The sequence below is a fragment of the Populus nigra genome, chromosome 8 (assembly GCF_951802175.1).
Source record: "Populus nigra chromosome 8, ddPopNigr1.1, whole genome shotgun sequence".
In the NCBI taxonomy this organism is placed as follows: Eukaryota; Viridiplantae; Streptophyta; class Magnoliopsida; order Malpighiales; family Salicaceae; genus Populus; species Populus nigra.
In genome coordinates, this window is record NC_084859.1 from 12,102,934 (window position 1) to 12,124,403 (window position 21,470).

Sequence of the window (21,470 nt, forward strand, 5' to 3'; positions counted from 1 at the left end):
AACATAAATGTTTTTTTTATAAAACTCCAAAATCAACAAAACCCTTCTGTTTTTAGGGATCAATGTCAAAATTTTTTCTAAACCAACAAAATCTTCTATTTTAGAGATTAGCGTAAACAATTGTTTAAAATTTTAAAATTGATAAAATCTGGTATTTTTAAGGATTAATACAAAAAGTTTCAAAATCGATTAAATCTTTTATTTTTAGAAATCTTTTATTTTTAGAGATTAATATTAAAAAAAATTTAAATCGATGAAATCTTTTATTTTCGGGGATTAATGTCAAAAGTTTTTTTTTAATTCTAAAACGATAAAATCTTTTTTTTTTTTAGATTGGCATCAAATTCTTGACAAGTCTTCAAATGTTTATCGAAAAAGATGCTAAAGCTCTATAGTTTATTAACAATATGACAACAAATGTAGACCTGGTGCCAATGAGGGTTTTGAAAGAAATACTCATTAGCAATGCCAAGATTGAATATCTTAAAAAATACCAACTCAACGAAGATACTGACATTACTAAAAAATTGATAAAATAAAAAATGCTTTGATTATACTACATGTCTTAATCAAGGGTAATACATTGATAGATATTGGATATAACATGAACTGTATGGAGGTATTTGAGTAATCAATAGAGGATTCATCACCTTAAGTGAATTTATTTAATATATTCTTAAATAGTATTGATTATAAATTCTCGTGCAAGGTAAAATGAGATTTGAAGAATTAATAATTATGGTGTTGAGACCAAACTTTATTTGATAGAGTAGACACACTCTATGTTATAATGTTTAAATTTAAGCATCATTGATGATGGATAATAATTAAATTGAGAAACTGGCCACTGAAATGTTAAATTAAATCATTTATTAATTTTCTAATATTTATAGAATCATGACACGTTGTCAAGCATTGTACTTGATCCTCAAATATAAATCAATCAATTATTGAATTGATAGTAAATCAATTAATTTAATCCTATAATTATTCTGAAATAATATATGTGATATTATTCATGGGACAAATTGATATTTTGCTATTTATAGAGTTTTTTTATTTTTCTATAAATAGAATGGTTATGTTTTATATAAAGAGAAAAACTACTTAAGTTATAGAACACCTAAAAAAATAAAAGAAAAGAGCTATCATTCTAAAATATAATAATTCCTTTCTTTTAAATGAGTTTAAAAGATTTATTACTCATGGTGTGTATGAATTATTGTCAAAGATCAAACACTTTAAGAACTTATGATTTATAACAATTTAACTTTAAAATAACTATTTAATATCGAAAAAAATATCCGATCTTCTAGTAATTTTCATGTAAACCCCAAACAACTCTAATCTCTCTTCCAAGATCTTTAGAACTCCTGAAAATGTTAAACTTATCTTTTCAACTATGCATACGTATTTTAAGAAAAGCAACAATGAAAACATGATAATTCATTAGAAAGTAAGAGTTTGGATATGAAAAGCCTAATCACTGGTGATTTTACAGGCCGAAGTATTGGGGCCCTTATGCTTATACTCCTATTGAGAAATTAAGCTTAGTTAACGCTATAAGCCGAGGCCTATGGACCAAAACATGCCAAACTCTTTCTTCATCTTTTAGTCTTACGGAGCTGCAAGTCTAAATGACAGCCCAGTCTTTAGAAACGACCTTCTCTCTGGTGTTTGTTTATTTTTTATTTTTTATTGTTTTTTTTATTATTTTCTGCTTCTTGTATTTTTTTTAAGAAATCTCAAGCATGGAGTGGATAAATTCTAATTAACCTTTTTTTTTTACAATAAATAGATTCTGAAAAACATTTTATTTTGTTATAAAAGAAATATTCCAACTCGAAATCTTTGAAACGAGGAAGATATCAATGCTATAGCTCGTGTTTGGAAATAACTAATTAACAATATAACCATCTAGGCCTCGATATCACTCGAGTTTGGGCCCTGAGGTCCCGGGCAGCACCATCTTCTCCGGCACTCTAAAATACTTGCTTCTTGAGGGACTTTTCTGAGTTTTTTCATGGTTTCTTGCCGCAACAAGTTAGAAGAAGTTGTGTGCATGGATCGGTAACGTGCCTTTATTAATCACTGGACTGGTTAATTTATCATGTGGATTAAAACATTGGACAACAAACTCACTCCCCGTTTTCATATCCTTAACAAGTCTAATAGTCTAATCAATCAACGAAATATTCCAAAGACGGGAAAAGCACATAGACATGGGCTTTCTGCTGACTTGTCGAAAATTCCAAGCACAAGAATTCGAGCGTCTTTTACTCTAAAATTAAATTGCTAATTAGACTTGATCATAAAATTAACTTGCAACTCTATCTATACTTTTCTAGGTAATACATGTAAATTAATTATCATGACAAATGAGTAACCATGCACTAACATTGAACAAGGCTTTGCTTTACAGAACTGATTTACTTTACCGTCCTTTTCAGATTCTGTTGAAAATTTTGCCCGTTAAAAAATTGATTATGACATGCTTAATAGATATATTTGAGTTCAAGAACTCTTGATTGATAAAACTCTCAAACCCAAACTAAAAGTTGCATGCCACAGTGAAAGATTATAAACATTCTTAGAAACTTATACAGTTGCGCCTTGAAAGGTAAAAATTGAGCTCGTAGGGCATCAAAATTTTTAGAGGACAGAGAACTTGGGCAATGTAAGCTTTGTATAAAACCAGACGGGTGTGCTTGAGTTTAGATTTGGGTTAATTGTAAAATAAGTTTTTGATATAGGAAATTGTTATTCTTTTGATTCCTTGTTTATGATTCATGGGAAACAATCTAAATATATAACACCCACACCCACAGGGTCGAACCTCTATAGATTAGTATCCTTGGGACCATGGAAATTTATTAATTAATCAATAAATTATTTATTTATATATTGATTAATAAAAAGTTAGTTTATTATTTACATAATTATTGTATTATGAATTATCATTAACATTAAGTCAAGCAAAAATATTTATAAAAAAAGCAGACAGTATTACAAATGGTAAAGCTAAACACAATGATTAATGAAATGTATAGTATTGCATGAGTGCATAGAAATTCCAACTTGCACTCAAAAGAAATTAAAACAAAGAGTATAAAAATAGTTTAACTTACAAGTGAGCAAACCAACAAAATCAAATACGATCAAAAGTTCATCCAAGTATCTATTAAAAAAGGTGATGCCAAAATCATAAAATTCGGAAAGCTATAGAAGGCTTTCTATAAATGGTTTATTCAATTTGAAGAATGTGTGAATATAATAAAAAAAATTAATTACGGAGAAGGCAAAAGAGCTTATGTAAAAATGATGTACCTTGTAGATAAAGTCCATTTTTTTCTCAAGTTTAGCATAAGTGCTTCGAATCAAGTCATGGCATCAAAGATGCATCAATTTTTTTTCAGAGAAAGCAGATTAATTGTTATAGAGCTCATGAAGATAAATTTGTCGTTAAGAAAGAAACTAGATTGATTTTTCATAAATATATTTTCATTCTGGATGAAACAAGATTGTTTTATAAGCTATAACATAACAACTTAAAGGTAAGAAATAAGACAAAGAAAAAACTTACAATTGTTATTTCTTGTAATAATGACGGTTTTGAGAAAATTTCTTTATAGTTCAAGTATGCTAAACCACAATGTTTTAAAAATGTGAACTTAAGCAGTATAAACATTGAGTATCATGCCAAAAAATTAGCATGGATGACCGAGATTTTATTCATATAATATGTTTGACAACATGATATAAAAATCAATGGTAGTTTTAATAATTGTCTTAGCCATCCAAAACTTATTGAGTTATTTTTCTTACCACCCAACACAACATTAAAGTTTAACCTTGTGATGTGAGGATCATGTGAGCTTTCAAGATGTTTTATCATTGTTGATTTTATTGGGATCTTTTAGAGGTTTATGAAATGGGATCCCAAATCTAGAAAAAATAAATGTTTTAGAAGTAATGAATCTTGTAATCTCGGTTTGGATAATAGATATTCAAGCAAGTATGATTGAAAATTATGTTCGACATTGTAAAATTAGGTTTGCATATAATATGGTTTCAGAGATTTTGGATCAAATTCAAATAATAAAGGTGTTCAATAATTATATGTTTTAATTAAAGAATTAAAGTATCGTAATATAATGGATGTTGAGTATCTTTTTAACTATCTAGGGTGAAACAAGATGATTTTAGAGTTATTGAGTGATAAATTTTTTTTATTAAGAAAATCATGAAATATAACAAAAAAGATGACTTTGAAGATGATAGTTTATTTAAGCCTATTTCACACAAAGATGCATTCAAAGCAACAAGCATATTGCATACTTTTCTCTTGCAACACAAGAACACCTGGCCAAATTTTTTTAAATACAATAAGAAAAGTTAGAGATGAGGTCTAAGGAGAAATCAATTTTACGAAGAAACACGTAACATTGGAGTTATATTTTATGAAGTTCTTCTAATTAAGTCATATACATAATTTTGATATATAAGGAGATTATTAATTTATATATCAAGTGGGATTCATGTATTTTTTTGAAATGTATTATCTTATAAACATAATGAACTATTAATTTATCAAATTGATTCCAAGTCAAGACCAACTAAAAATATTATTTAATTGAAGTTCTTAATTTATCAAAGTTATACTTTATATTATGTTCATAGGTAAAACTAAATATTTCTAACAATCTAATGTTGGATCTTTTTATCTTAGTTATATATTTGAAAGCCTCGATCATTGCTAACTGAATAATTTAACATAATATTTTTTTTCAAATTATAGCACAAAGTAATAAAAAAATATTTTTTTGTTATAATAAAGAACAATGAACATTACTCAACAAAATGTTGGTTTGACAAAAAATTTTTTGGCAAAAAGGATTTTAACATCACCTTCTGTGATGCATGGTGAAAAACTTGAGAAGTTCAATAATGTGAACTTCAATAGAAGGTAAAAAAAAATGTTCTTTTATCTCACCATCTTGAACTTGAAAAAATTATTTATAAAATATACATTAAAGGATGATATGTATAATGTAACAAGACATGTCTATAATGAAAGGAGGATCGTCTTTACTTATAAAGAAGTAGACCACAAAATAGGTGTAAAATGGTCTTTAAAAATGATAAATTTATACCCACAAAGAGTGGAATGTTTATAAAAAAAAAGGTATCAATGTGATGATCTTTTTAAAATAAATGTTATATAAAAAAAGGTGAAAAATAATAGGATCGCCTCTTCTTCTTATTTGTTTGAGTTTTGTGGTATATGATATAACAGATCAAGACATGTGAATTATAATTCTATACAAAGATTAATTAATCTTGAATTGTTATCAACTATGATTCTTAATACTTAAAATTTATAAATGTGAAATTTATGTAGAATTAAAATTTATAAAGATTTCATTTCAAACCATTGAAAGAAGTAGTGAACCTTCAAATTTAATTCACTTTTATATTAGTGATTTGTAATTTGTGCAAAGTAGAGATAAAAATAAAGTATTATATTATGAGATAACTAAACTAGATATTGTTACACCTATTTGTAAAGAAAAAAATATGAGAGTTTTAAAGTGTTTAAGATTACAACAATGAAGTTGAAAACTAACATAATAAAAAGATGATGGCAATAAAAAACGATAGAGAAGGAAAATACATGACAATTTTAGTGAATTTTATTTTTAAAATGATATTATCCACCAATTTATAACTCTCTATTCATCTTAATAAAATGAAATTATTGAACGTAAAAAACAAACTCTAAAAAAATAATGAATGTCATGTTGATAAGTTCAAGATCACCTAGAACTTATAGAGGGATAAGATGTTGATGGTGCGTATCAATTTTTTATGCACAAATCAAGTATTGATGATTTAATGATAAAACAGTTAAGAATTGGAATCTCACTAACCAATTTTATTTAATTAAATTAATAATTTTTAAGTATAAAGTATTGGTGGATTTTACATGTTTTAAACTCGAAGTCTTTTATTTGAATTGATACGTTTTAAATGATAATATAGAGAATAATATATAACTATTCATTGTATTTTATTTAACCATTTAAGTTTTTAATTGAGATGTTATGACACTAAAAACAGACAATTATGATTTGTATAGCAATTGATATCAAGGGAATAAAATAAAAAGGAAAAAGAAAAGAAATGTTATTTTCAAACAGAATGTTAAAGAACATCTTGTTAATTGGCCGGCCGAGCTAAAGAGGAGCGACAAATGATTTTTGCCGAATTTGAAGTTACACGTAATTTTGAAAAGGAAAGAGATAATGAGGCCAATAAGATGGAAACAACTTTGCTTGATCCTCGTGGCAATTTCTCTCTCTCCCACCATCAACCTCTAATATCAATTTCTATCTTCATTGTTTCACGTAACATCATAATATTTTTGTTGAACATGAATGATAGAATGATTGAGTTTTTTTTTTGGATAATTATATTATCTGATGGTTAATAAATATAATATAGATATTATTAAATTTGACTCAAATTTAATTCAAGATATATATTTATATTATATAAGTGTGTCCATACATATATAAGACATTTATATTTTTTTAACCCAATAAAATATATATGTGTGTGTAACTTTATTATTTAATATATACACACACACACACTTCAAATACATTTGTATCACTATTTTATTTTTTGTAGAATAATAAATAATAATCATACAATATATATATATATATATACCTAAAACTCGCTAGATAGAATATGAATGTCTAAATCTTGTACCTGATGAATAATTGATAAAGTGTATATATATATATATATATATATATATATATATATATATATATATAAAACTTGATATGTGGTACTCGTTATAAACCTTAGCTAGATACTTGACCCCCGCTTGTAAGATTGTTTTTCAAAAAATAATTTCATATATAGGTTTTTTTGACATGTTTTTGTAGTTAAAAAAAAATTAAGTGAAAATAATAAAGTTTATGCATACATTTGATTATCAAATAAATTGAGAACTTTGAGTGTTAATAAATGAAAAAAAACATACACAATAACTCAAAAATAAAATTAGAAAAATCAAGAGATAAATGTAGATTAAGATATCTAATCTCACAATAAGAGACATTTACCCGGTTGTGTTTACTAAATTTTTTTATTCAATCAAACGATAATAAAAATAAACACACAGTTAAATTGATTCAATAATCTAAAAAGAAAAAAAAATATTATACAAGGTTGTATATATTAGATAAATCAGGAATACCTCTTAAAATAAAGTTCATCTATACAAAAAACATATTAAAAATTATAGATAAATCAGAAAAAACTCTTAAAAAATTAAATGCATAACAAAAAAATAATTATCAATTAAAAGAGGCTTTTTAAACAAAACAAAAGGAATAAGGAGTATTAATCTAAATATAAAAGATGGAAATCTAGCAAAATTTCTTAGCACGTGAATTAACTAAAACACTAAAAGAGTTGGGGTGAAAATAGTGAAGCAACTCCTTTTCTTCTTCTTCTTCTTTATTTTCATTTTTTAAAATAAAAATTATCCCCAAACTTTTTTTCTTTTTTATTTAATCTTTTTATAGCCAAATTTCATGAGATAAAGTTTTAAATTATAGTATAAATACAAAATTAAAAAAGAGATGATCACAATGTACAACACAAATAAAATGTATGGCCAATTTTAAAATTTTTATTTTGGCCCAAAAATTTATTTTATTTATTTTTCAGCTTTTAGGTTTAAGATATGAGAGAAAAGATAGTTGGAAAATAATAAAAGAGAAAGAAAGTTTTGGTTTGACATATTTTGGCCATGAAAAAGATTATTATTATTATTATTAGTACTACTACTACTACTACTACCATCATTATTATCATTCTCATCATCATTATTAATACTATTATTATTACTAATAATATCATTATTACAGATATTATAACTATCATTTTTATTATTATTATCATTATAATTATTCATAATTATTATCATCATAACAACTATTATTACTACTATTATTATGATCATTATTAGTATTATTATAAGTATTATTATTATTATTACCACTACTACTATTATTACTATTCTTGTTGTTGTTGTTGTTGTTATTGAAAATAAAAGCTATGAACTTAACTTGAATGATAGAATTGAAAACTATAAATTTTTTTTGACAAAAGGACCAAGAAAAACAATAAAAAATAAAAAAAGGGACCAAATTAGAACAATTATTATCATTAAAAAAATAAAAACTATAAAGGATAAAACTGAAAGCCATAAAAAATTTGTTAAAAGGACAAATGATAAAAATAAGAAATTAAAAATAGAATGACCAAATAAAAAAAACATTATCTATACAAATCAAAAAGCAAGGGTTAAATTGAAAAACAACAAAACTTTAACAAAATGAAAAATAAAAAAATATATAGAAATCAAAACTAACGGGACTGAATCTGAAACACCAATAACAAAGAGGCACCGACGATAAATCAACAACTTCTGGACACTACGCACCACTCCAAATAAAAGAGGAGATAGTGAGATATAACATGAGACGACGAAAGCTCATTTTTTGCACTAGGAGCCACCGCATGCGCCGCCTAAAAAGTCAAGAACATAAATTAAAAACAAATAAAATTTATATAAAAAAAGTCAAGAACATAAATTAATAATTAAAATAACAAGGATTGATGTAATTTTTAAGGACAAGAAAGAAAGGAAGGGAAAAAAAAAACTCATCGGCAACAAACTGGATCACCAACACTAACATGCACCACTCTAAAGCTAAAAAGACACAACGGCGCTTCCAATGACATGGCAAGAGGGTATTTTTAGATGTCAGGAGGCACCACACATGTCGCTCAAATAGCACAGACACCTCTTATGTGCTGGTGTGTGCACCGCATATGCTTGTCCAATTTTATTTTTTATTTAATCAAATACCAAATTGCTCCTGGAGATGACTTAATAATTACGAAAAAAAAACTTTGTGAAAAGACTAAAAATCCCTTTGACTATTGGTTTATTTTTTTTTATGCTTTTAAGGATATTTTTGTAGTTTTACTGTAAATTTTAATTGTTTATTATTTTTTATACTTAGACAAATATCAAATTGATCCTCAATTGAAATTATAATAACAAAACCATTATTAAAATACAAAAATACCCCTTGATGTCAGGTTTATTTTTTTTGTTTTGAATATTATTTTGATCCTTTTACTATGCAATTAAGAACGAAAAATACTTATTTATCCCCAATTAATTTGATAATAACAAATAGCTCATGTAAAAAGATTTTAATAGCTTGATAATTAGTATGAAGTTTTTTTTGGCATCATTACACTATTTCAATTAACAGTATAAATTAGTGTTGAGCTCCAATGTTTTTTTAAGGGGCTTTATCTCTTTTTAATTAATTTTAAGAAGGTGATTGTCTAGTATAAAATATTTTACAGAAAAATATGTTTTTAAATTTTTTTATATTTGTTTATTGTGAAATATTTTATAAAAAAATTAATCAATATAAAATAATTTTAGCATTTAAGATCAATTGATGGAAAATATTCTATTCAAATATTTTTTATAATGTAAAATAATATTATTAAAACACAATATAATAACATTTTTTTATATAACTTAAAAAATTGTATTAGAAAAAATCTCTTATTTTGAGACAAAAATAACTAAAATTATAAGAAGAGCTTGACTTGTACAAAACAATTTACATATATACTAAAAGATTTTGAGTTTTTTCTTGAGTGCTTTATTATTCATGTAAAATACCTCAAGTTTTTTTTTGTTTTTTTTTTCTTGCAATTGAGTTCTTTTGTAGTTTAATTAGATAGAGTTAAGCTTAACCGACTCAAAATACATGATAGAGAACTGAAAAGTACATCATGAAAAAATAAATGAATTACTCAAAATACCCTAAATCCATTGTCCTATGCTACGAATAAGGTGGCGATGTAGTAACGATAGCTTCGACAATAGCTATCATAAAAATAATAATAATAAAAATCCTCGTAAATGTAAGATTAGATTCATTGCACTGTGTGAAATAGTGAGAAAACTACAAGAAATTATGTGATCTTTAGATTCTCTACCCTTATTACTTTTTTTTCTTAAAAAAAAAAAAGAATATAATTTTCAAATTCTGACGTACAAACTACGTGGAAGAATAGATACTTATTGGTGAAACAATGTAACAAAGTAGACGATAAAAATATACGACGTGTATGCTTAGACCACTTGGCCGGCCACTAGAGCAGTAGGGAGGGACCCACAAATCGAAACCCCTCGAAGCTGCGGGCAGGAAGGGCCCACCACAATAATTAGTAATATACAAGGGGGGCCCAACTGTGCAAAAGTGGAGCCCACAATGACACTGAAACGCCGTAGTATTTGAGAGTTAACAGGACTTTTTAGTGGGTTCCGTGTGATGGTGAATCGCTGCTAAGCACGCCATAAAGCAAAGCGAAAGCAAAAGAAAGAGGGCTGCGCGGTCATGCCTGGTGTGTCGTGACCGAGGGTTCAAAGTTTACTTTTGACTCCAAATGCTAGCCAATAGGCAGCCATCTCAAGTCAACTTAAACCATCATACACGCCTAAACAATAATTTTTAGTCTTGACTTATTATTGTGTCATGATAATATTAGTAATTTAAGTGAAAAATAGTTATTCCCAATGAAGCTCTCACACTGAGATTTGATAATTCAAGATGTTAATAAAATAGACTTAATTGTATGTGTGGTTGGGACGAAACAATTATAGACTGTTGTGTGGGCATTGAATCAGAGTAAATAATTTGTTGATTTTCTTGTAAAATGGACAAATCTGGTTGATGAACTTGATTGCTATTTCAAAAACTGGTTGAAAACTTCAAACAATGAAACGACGATTAGTTCCTCCAAAAACTATTGAGCTATGAATAAAGGCGATGAACAATTCGTACTTGTACTGTAATTGTAATTGTTTGGAGGTATACAGCATGTTTTTCTTTACAAGTTGGGTAGTGAATATTTGTATCATTTTGATATATTTAATTCAAAATATGTTTGGTATTATGATAGTTTTCACGGCTGCGGTTTGAAATAAAAAAAATTATTTTTAGTTGTAGTTGACTAGATTAAAATATATGCCTATTTAAAAATATAATTGAAATTATTGTTAAATAAAACGAAGTTCAAATATGTTAGGTTAAAACTATTTTTGAAAGTTATTTTGATAATAAAATGATAAAAAATCACATGCGGTAATTTTATAGTCTTGAATTACATTATTGTGCATTAGATTATTAATACATCATAAATACAACAATATGACATTAATGCCCTATTTTTATCATTCCATTAAATTAGTTGCAATCCCATATTGTATAATCACTAATATCACCATATTGTATAATCATTTTCAACTACTCTAATCTTTATGTTTTTACCTCATTAACCCCAAGCAATAGCACTCACATGAAATACAGATAGAAAAGGCTCACACTTTCTCAACACAACCATAACATCTAGTTGCAAGGGTAAGTGGATGGCAAAAAAAAAAAAAAACATGTTAAATAAGATCTCATATATACCATAGCAAGAATTTTTTATATAGAACTAACATCCGAGTAAAGAATGAAAGATTCACTTCTTGTTCAAAGGCTTCAAACTTTGCTCGTACATTCTTTGTAATTATTTAAGCATTTTATCAAGATCCCTCGTTGATGCCCGCATATCTTTATTTCTCCTTAAATAAAAGTACTTGGTAGAAAAAGAAATAAAATCATTATTGATTATAATTTTATTTATGGTATGAGGCTTTGTTATCACCTCGCCAATGCTGCACCTATTTTTTTCTCCATACTAGTAGAGCTGGAATCACTCTTGATCCAAACATTATCAACTAGTTGATCCCAATGCAAAAATAAATAGGCTTTAATTTCAAAAGATCTTTTGTTTTTTTTTTCATCTCGCACCTCAGAATGTTCTATTTTTTCTCTTACCACTACTATATGTGGTACTGATGTTTGACTTATCAACTCCAACTACCATGTCACAAACATCATATGCTAAATTAAGAATGCTATCCTTATCGGAATCATTGCTTTCTTCCTTTAAATTAACATTATCATCATCATTAACATTCTGAATGTCATCATCCTCGTTATCATCATCAAACAACACTTCTGAAGAGGGAGTCCAAATATATTGTTCAATAGGCATTATATCGTTGAACATTCTATCAAATTTTTAACAAAAAAGGTGGTTCAAAGCTAACATGCCTAAACTTTTTGCTCCTCTAATTTCTTACATAAAAGTAAATAAATATAATTAATGAAATCTAATCAAATTTTCAACTATATAAACCAAACAATTAAAAGGTTAAACAATAAAGTTTTTAATAATTAACCTGGATTTACCGCCTATCACTTACATATATAGTTCTTAGTTCACTATTCTAACCAACACTAGTTTCAAAAATTATTTTTTCCATATTCTTCAATCCTTTTTTGAATCATCTCATTTGTTCTTAGATTGTAGTTTACTGAAAGCATGACAAGTCTTATCTTTAAAGATAGTCATAACAAATTTACAACTGACTTTATTGAAATGAGTATTTGGTCTCATTTCCATACCAATAACTATGATATAAATGTCATAAAAAGTATGGAAATTATTTTTAGTCCAAGATGTTTTATCCTAACTTGTAGCACTTTTCATTTCTTCGTTTTCTAGGCTTATTTAACATACACAATCAGGCACATGAGTATTTAAAAGTATAAATGTAACGCCTTGAACTTTTTAATAGAATTTACAAGTTTTCAATAATTATGTTCATTAAAAAGAAGGAATTATGTGTGTGTGTGTGTGTGTGTGTGTGAGAGAGAGAGAGAGAGAGAGAGAGAGAGAGAGAGAGAGAGAGAGAGAAAGAGAGATAATGGCACCATTAAGACCATCTCTCCAACAAATTATATCCACAAGTATATAACAAATTATATCCACAAGTATATACACCATTTTTACTTACACATTAGTGTGGTTATAACACCTTATAAATTACAAGCATAAAATAGACTACTATTATAACCATTAATCAATACCAAGTGCAATCCAATAAAAAAGGTCAGGTAGCTCGATAACTTTTTTTTATAGTATCGAGGCTTTTAAAATAAGATATTTGTAAGACATATAAGATCACAAAAATCACCATAAGTAATTACATCATCATGTTTATTACATTTCACAACTATATGAATAAATTAATATCATTAGCCCTTTCTTTAAACACATCCATCTATGTCATTTTTAATTTAATATCTCCTCATCAATCACTAATAAAATCTTCTTTTCCATTAAATACATTTAACTATTATCATCACAAATGTAAACTTTCCAAGCTTGAAATCTCCTTTCTCTCTAGTTTTTGTTTTCCTTGGCTCGATATCTATAGTAGAAATCACTATTATACTCTATAGAGCATAAATTTTTAGAAGAATAAACACTAGATTTGAAGAAGAATGAAGAACAATGAATACTCCTCTGTTGTTTAATGGCTATCAGCCAAAACATTGGCAACGAGTTAAAATTGGCTAAAATTACAACAATATCATTAATGAGTTCGTGTGTTATTTTTTGTATTTTTATTCGACAATTAGCACTCTCGCAAGGTTTTTTCAATCTTTAATTGTCCTAAAATTTTAATATAATATAGAAAAATATGTTTAAGAGACTTTTCATTAAGTTTCAGCTCGATCTAATTGTTGGATTTAAAACTATGTTTAATGATGTGAAATTATATAGTATGTATTTTTTCACTAAAATCTAAATTTTAGATATTATTTTATTTACTTAAATCATCATGATTTTTAAATTAAGTCATTAAGAACTCTCATCCATCATCATCATCATAAAATTCTCATCAAAGTTTTCATCACTTTCTGTCAGAATAGTGCGATGAACACGTGATAGAGTTAAGATCAGAGATGTTCCAGCATCAAATGCCATAGACGACCAACATTCCTATTATGTATTGGCTTATTGGAGGTCCACAGCTCCATAGAAAAAGGCCATAACTGCAGCTAAATCCCAGTATCAGAAATACTAAAAAGGATAGCAATATTAGTGGTGGAGGAACTCAGAAGAATAAATAAAACCAAAGAAATAACTTCAAAAAACCACTTTGAGCAACCTGAATCTCCTGAAATAATTGAATAAATTAAAAAAAACAGAGTCCTAAATCCTAAAGAGGTCTAGCAAATAGAAGCATAACACTGCATGCTTGTTAAACATGTGTAGGTGGGATCGATATCATGACTTGTTTCCGATCGGGTACTTGCACACGATCTAGTTCCTGCAAAAATAAGCAAAGTGCAATGAAGAAAGATCCTCCCTACCGTGTACTCTATAATAGTATTTAATATTATAATATTAGTTGTTTTATAAAATATTTTCTTTTAAAAATACATTAAAATAATATTTTTTATTTTTTAAAATTTATTTTTAACATAAACATAAATTTTATTTTTTTCAAAAAAAGAGAAGAAGATAATGATGGTTTAACAGTATTTTTTTCAAAAACAAATATAGATTCCATACCAATGAGAAATTAAAATGATGGTTTAACAAGAAAAAAAAATCCTCGAGTAATCGTTAATCAGCAGCTTTAGAATTTGTGCTTTGTATGTTGGCTATTGACAACTCATGAGAGGCGTAACTTTCTAGAAACTTTTAAGATCGATTTGTCTTTTATTGAAAAAAATCGCTGAAAGATATGTATTTTTCATAAAAAGTAAAAAAAAACATGATAGTCATAAAATTGGGGAATCTATGAGCACTTAAAAATTATCTTATTGTTCGCTACAATATTTAACTAGTTTAATTTGATGCTCGTATTTTTATTGAATTATTTTATAAATAAAAAATAATATTTAGATATTAAAATGAAGTTAAAATAACATAAAAAAATCAGTTACATTTAAACAATACTAATTAAGGCTAGAATAATATTATTTATTTTTAAACAATACACGTTTACTTACAATGAAAGAGGAGACATTGAAAAATAAAATTATATAATGGAAACATATTTTTTTATCATTAGAAGATAAAACATGCATCGCTCAAAGCGCATGGTGGCCCTAACATCCCAGAAGTTTTTTAAATTTAAAAATATTATTTGAATATTAAATTACATTATCACCCTCATCAAATCTACAATTAAAAAAAAAACAAACGAGGCTAAAAGATCTTAATACTCGTGACCCTAATTACTTACATTTCTTAGATTCAATGGCACATATGTAATTTAACTATTTATATAAAAAAGAAAATATCAAGATACCCCTGCCCTCGTTGCGTTAATTCATTTATCATCGACAATATTTTTGTTATTTTACTGTAATAAAAAATACTGAATAGGTGAAAATGCTCCAAGCCAAGTTTACAGTGATTAATAAACTGTTAGAAAATACAAAAACATTATTGACTCCAAGACAAGTGATTTTTTAGGAAGGCTATAGAGATAACTTGACTATTGTAGTGAATGATGAATTTTTCATATGGTTACTGGGAAACCTTCTTTCTTTTTAGTTTTTTTTATAACCACCACCACCACCGCTATTACCGTGTCTTCTTTTTGGCAAAGAGAAATTTTACCATTCGATTATATTCAAATTTTTTTGTCTTGATATTGACATACACTACCTAGATCCTATCCATGAATAGCTACTCCAAGTATTCTTCTCAGGATCATTCCTATTACCTATCTAATATATTCCTTTTATATTTAATTACTTATTATATCTAATTATTAGAATACATCTAATATATATATATATCATTTTATTTGATTAGAATTCAAATTTATATTCATTTATAATTTATTAAAAAATGTGATTTACAATTTCTTATAATTTATTATTCTAAATTAGAATTTAGAATGATTCACTATTATTATTATTATTATTATTATTATTATTATTATTGAGATGAAAAAAATAAAATTGATTTCAAGAATAAAATTAAAGACTATAAAAACTTTGACAAAGAAAAAATAAATCAAAAGAAAAAGGACCAAATTAAAATTATTATTATTCTAATTAAAAATAAATGAAAAACTAGATGTCGCGGGGGCACGAGCCAACGCGACGTCGTCTGACGACGATGGAGGCTTTTTGTCGTGCCTCTTGTGTGAGGTGTGGTGTGTTGGGAAGGATTTTTTGGATTTAATCATAAAATTATGATTAATGTTCAGGAGTTGTCACCTAGTATTATGGGCACTAGGAACCTATGGTCTGCGAGAGTCTGAGTAAGGGACTAGTTGTGCAAGGAAAAGACGCATCACCCCCAATGCACCCTACCTAAAGTAAGCTGCATTGTTGTTTGATTGTTTTTTCTAAGTCGGGTTTATATTCGTCGGTCTTTTCTAAGGCTCAAGGTAAATTTCTCTTCATGAGAGAGTCTCTACCTTATCGTGTTAAATCCTAACCATTCTAAAGTTTGAATTTTAGCATCCCATTTCTACACCTTGTATCTTTAATACCTGAGGGTGTATTTTATTGTGTAATTTTACACCTTACAAATATTAAAATATACATTTGGATCCTAAAAAAAGATTGGAAAAAGATTTTTGACATGTTGGCCAATTCCTAATGGATAATCATAAAATGATTACGATATCCATTTTTTAATTTTCAAAACACGAGAAAGATGCAATCTTTTAATGAAAATATGCTTGAATTTTTTTTTAGAATTTGGCAGTATGCAACAACATATTTTTTTTTCTTTTTGAAAATGTTTTGAATTTTTTAAAAAAATATTTCAGAGAAAACCAAGTATTTTAATATCGGATTTGTATTTTACAGTGTAGATATACAACTCGATATTATGCAAAATTGGTAGAAAAATATTTGAGAAAATCATAATTTTTTGAAATGATTTTTGAATTTTTTTTTGTTTCTATTTTTTAAAATGGAGGTTGGGCCGAATCCAACCCAACCATTTAGGCTGGGCCAAAACTGGCCCGGCCCAAAGCCAAGTTAATTATTCTACTACTGCATGCAGAATGAATTATGCATGCAGCGGCCTTGACGAAGAAGAAAGAGGCAACGCAGGGAGGAGAAAATTGCCTGGCTTTGGGGTCTCGAACGTGCTGAGGATGTCTGGCTGGTGACTTAGGAGGCTGCGGCTGAGGTGATAGTAGCCGGTGGCAGAGGAAGCAAAAGAAGAAAAAGAAAACAGGAGGGGTTGCAGAGAAGAGAGAGAAACCAACGGTGGCTGTTGGTGGTCGGTTGGTGGTTGTGTTAGCTTCCTGTGGTGGAGTTGATGGTGGGAAGACCAATGATAAAGGTGGTGGTGTTGCTGAGAGCACGGTGGAGAGGGAGAGTGAAGAGAGAGAGACAGCGGCAGTAAAAACAGGAGAGGGAGCTGATTTTTTGAAATGTTTGGACCTGATTTTATCCTCCCTCAGGTCATCAACGGAGCCTCTATTTATAGGTCGTGGAAGAGGGTAATCTCGTCTATATCGGGGTAAAATTTCAGCCCTTGATTTGTTCGGGGAAGGATCCCAATCGTTGGTTCAAAGTCTCCTCCCTGAGTTGTAAAATTTGCAGGATAAGGCTGCCTTAGTTGACCTCTTCACGTCGTTGTCGGTGTCGTCATGTTGTCATTCATCCTGAAACGTTCACATGAGGTTGTAGAGAAACTGCAGCGGATCCATTTCGTGCAAGTTTTATTCCATTTCATGCTGAAATCAAGCATTAAATGCACCTGCAAATAAGGCGCCCACGCTGTTTTTTTGGATAAAACGGGGAAGATAATGGACAGTGACCATCGTCTGGTCCTCTTTTTTTTTTTTTAATACTCAAAACGACACCGTTTTGGATTGAATTAGGGATTTTTATTGATTTTCAATTTAGTCCTCCAACTTTCAATTGGTTCCAATTGAACCCCTAATTAACCCTAAACTTTTGATTTAATGCAATTAGGCCCCTGCAGAACTTCAACTTCAGCCCCGGATTTACTCTCCTTTTGCAATTTGGTCATTGGTCTCGGATTTATGTAATTTAACCTCTAATTGACCATTAAACTTTCAATTTTACCCCTGGTTTTTGTCAATTGAGCCCTCATAGTTTGCCGCCTGTTTTAGAATGGTCATTGGTCTCGGATCTATGCAATTTAATCCCTAATTGACCATTAAACTTTTAATTTTTTCAATTTCACCCCCGGTTTTTGTCAATTAAGCCCCTATAGTTTGATGCCTTTTGTAGATTGGTCATTTGCTATGAATTTTGTCAATTTAGCCCTTAATTGACCCTAAAACTTCAATTTTCTTACAATTGGGCGCCTAATTTCAATAAAATAACTTGGGAAAAAATAAATTTGGTTTCTTAAAATTCTAGTTTTCTCAATTAAGCCTAAATTAGGCTCCCAAACTTAATGTTTTCACCAATTAAGCCCCAAATAAAATTAATTTGACCCATTTAAAGTATAATTAAGTCCTTGCACTTAATTAAATCCTTTAATTGGACCCAAATTAATTATTAAACATAATTAAAATTCAATTCGTCTCATTATTAAATCAAATGGCATATTAAAAATTTAGTTATATTATTGGACTTAATTTTTATGCAAATTCGTTCAATAATCATTTAATTTGACATTGAATTTGTATTTTTTCTCTATTTTTGGGCATAATAGGGGTACAATTAGGCCTTAAATTTCCTCCAAAATTACAGCTTGATTCCCCGGTTTGCTTTCTCCACGTTGCTAGCCTTTATTATTCTTTTTATTTATTTTTTATTTTGAAAAAGAAATTGATTTTTTAGGAATAACCTAGAATTGGATTATGACACTAGATATGAGGGATAAAATTAAAAACCACAAAAACTTTTATAAAAGAGCAAAGGAGGTAAAAAAAGAGGAATCAAAAGTAGAATGACCAAATTGAAAAACTTACATTTATAAATTAGAATTGAAAGATTGAATTAAAAACAAATAAAACTTTAAAAAATGAAAAACTAAAAAAATCAAAACTAAAAGGACTGAATCTGAAACCAAGAACAATAAGGACCATAGTTGATTTTATGAGGCAGAAGAGAGAAATGAAAGGGGAAAAAAATGATCATTGGCGACAAACTCGTCATCTTTAGATGACATGCAGTACTATTAAAGAAAGAGGACATGGAGGAGAACCAAATGAGACCTTTTTTTTTTATTTTTTAATGTAATATAGATAGATACATTCTCTTGTTGTCTGTGTTTTTCTACCTTCCTCTGTGTGTTATTTGATTTTTAAACATTGGTGTTTCATTAAATAATATAATTCTTTATAAAGATATTGACATAAGGTCCGAGTCTTTTTATTTTTTTAAAAATTTAAATTTAAATTTGTTTTCATTCAAAAACACCTCAAATATATTATTGAAATCTCAATAAACCCCTTTTCACCCCCAAACAATCTAAAATGTGAAAATAAAATCAAATAAAAATAACTCTTTAATGAGCTCCGATCTACTTTTTTTAGCATGGTTAAAGAAAAAAACTATCTTTATTAAATTAACCTTTATAAGATGTACTCATTATTTTCTATTGGGATTTGGATGGCCAAATACTTTCTCTCTCCTTTTCTTTTTTGAACGAATTTCTCTCTTTTACCTCAATAATGAATAACCAAGGATTGAAAGGTAAGAAGATAAAGTATATGAATGAAATATAAAAACCTAAAATAATAAAGGCTAAATATGCAAAAATAAAAATAAACTTATGGGACCAATTGAAAAAATAAAAATCTTTGGGGATCAGGTTGAAGTTTTCCATGTTTTTTAAATATTAAAAATGAAAAGGTGCTATGTTTATTTAAGTGTGTTGTTTTGAACCGTATTCCCTGTTATTTTTAAAAATTTGATCTAAAATTTTATTTTTTAATTTAACGTTTGAATATGTTATGGCATAATACATGCCAGAGTATGTTGCTTTCATGATATGAAACTATGATAATATGACTTATAATGATAGAATTAAAAATAAATAAAGTTCAATGACAAAAGTGTAAGTGAAAAACTAGGGTAAAAAAATGACTGAGCAATTACGTAAACGACGGAATGTAAAAAGTGCACGGTCTAAAATGCCCGCCTGTTTTAGTTCATTGTATATATTTTTTTTAAATGGAAATTTTAATGGGAAAATGGCTAATTGGTACTTTGACCTCCCAAAAGGCCCGGTCCATGCACGTTACTCCAAATCAATTCTACATGGTATTTTTTTAAGGCAAAATCAATCCATCGTGGAAACGAATCAAATGTGGAGCATACTTTATATATATATATATATATATAAAATAATTTTTTATTTCGTTTGTGTACAACAGTTTTCCCATACAAAATAGGCTGTGTTAATAGTCTTTTTCCCATTCACTATCTTTATACAAGTTAGGGTGGTTCAATATGGATAAATAAACCATAAAGTAGTAATTAATCAATCCATCATGGAAACGTATCAAATGTGGAGCATACTTTATATATATATATATATAAAATAATTTTTTATTTCGTTTGTGTACAATAGTTTTCCCATACAAAATAGGCTGTGTTATTAGTCTTTTTCCCATTCACTATCTTTATACAAGTTAGGGTGGTTCAATATGGATAAATAAACCATAAAGTAGTAATTAATCATATGGACATAATTTATTTTCCCGTATTCTTATCTTCTTTATCACTTCTTACAAACACAAATATAAACACAAACATATATCATGGAAACGTATCAAATGTATGATTAAGTACTTTCAATATTAACCCCCCCAAAATAAAATAAAATAAAATAAATAAAATGTTTTTCCGTATTAATTATAGATACATGGGAATGGAAAACTACCTAGCTAGTACTTCTGGATGAGGAATTCAATCTCATTCGTAACTTAATTAATAATATCCTTACGGATAAAATATATAAAAAATAATAGTATAATTAATTACCCCCCAAACAAAGACTAGGGTATTATATATAACTGATATATATTCTTAAAAGACTCGAGTTTAATTTTTCATTTGTTTTTTTTTTAAATTATACATTCCGTGCCATGTTAAATAGCTGATATTATAAGCTTCTTAAATATCTACGTTCTTATGTACTGGAAGCAGCTTCTCTCTAAATTTCCTAGATCCTCACCGGCTCCTTCTATCTAGTGTTCTAAAATATATTTCAAGTACAAATTTGTGGGGTTGCCAAAACAACCGTTAAATGTTTTTCTTTTTTTCTTCTTTTTAGAAAAAAAACTAATCCTCTCAACTGTAAATTAATGATATTTTTGAACAAGCGCGTACATCAATGAAAATTATATAAGTTTCTTCTCCAATAATCCTGAAGAGCAAATCATTCACATTTATTTGCTACATTTAGATGAATATAATGATTTTTTTTATATTTTACTATTAAGATTTAAATTCGACAAGTTAAGAAATAAATTA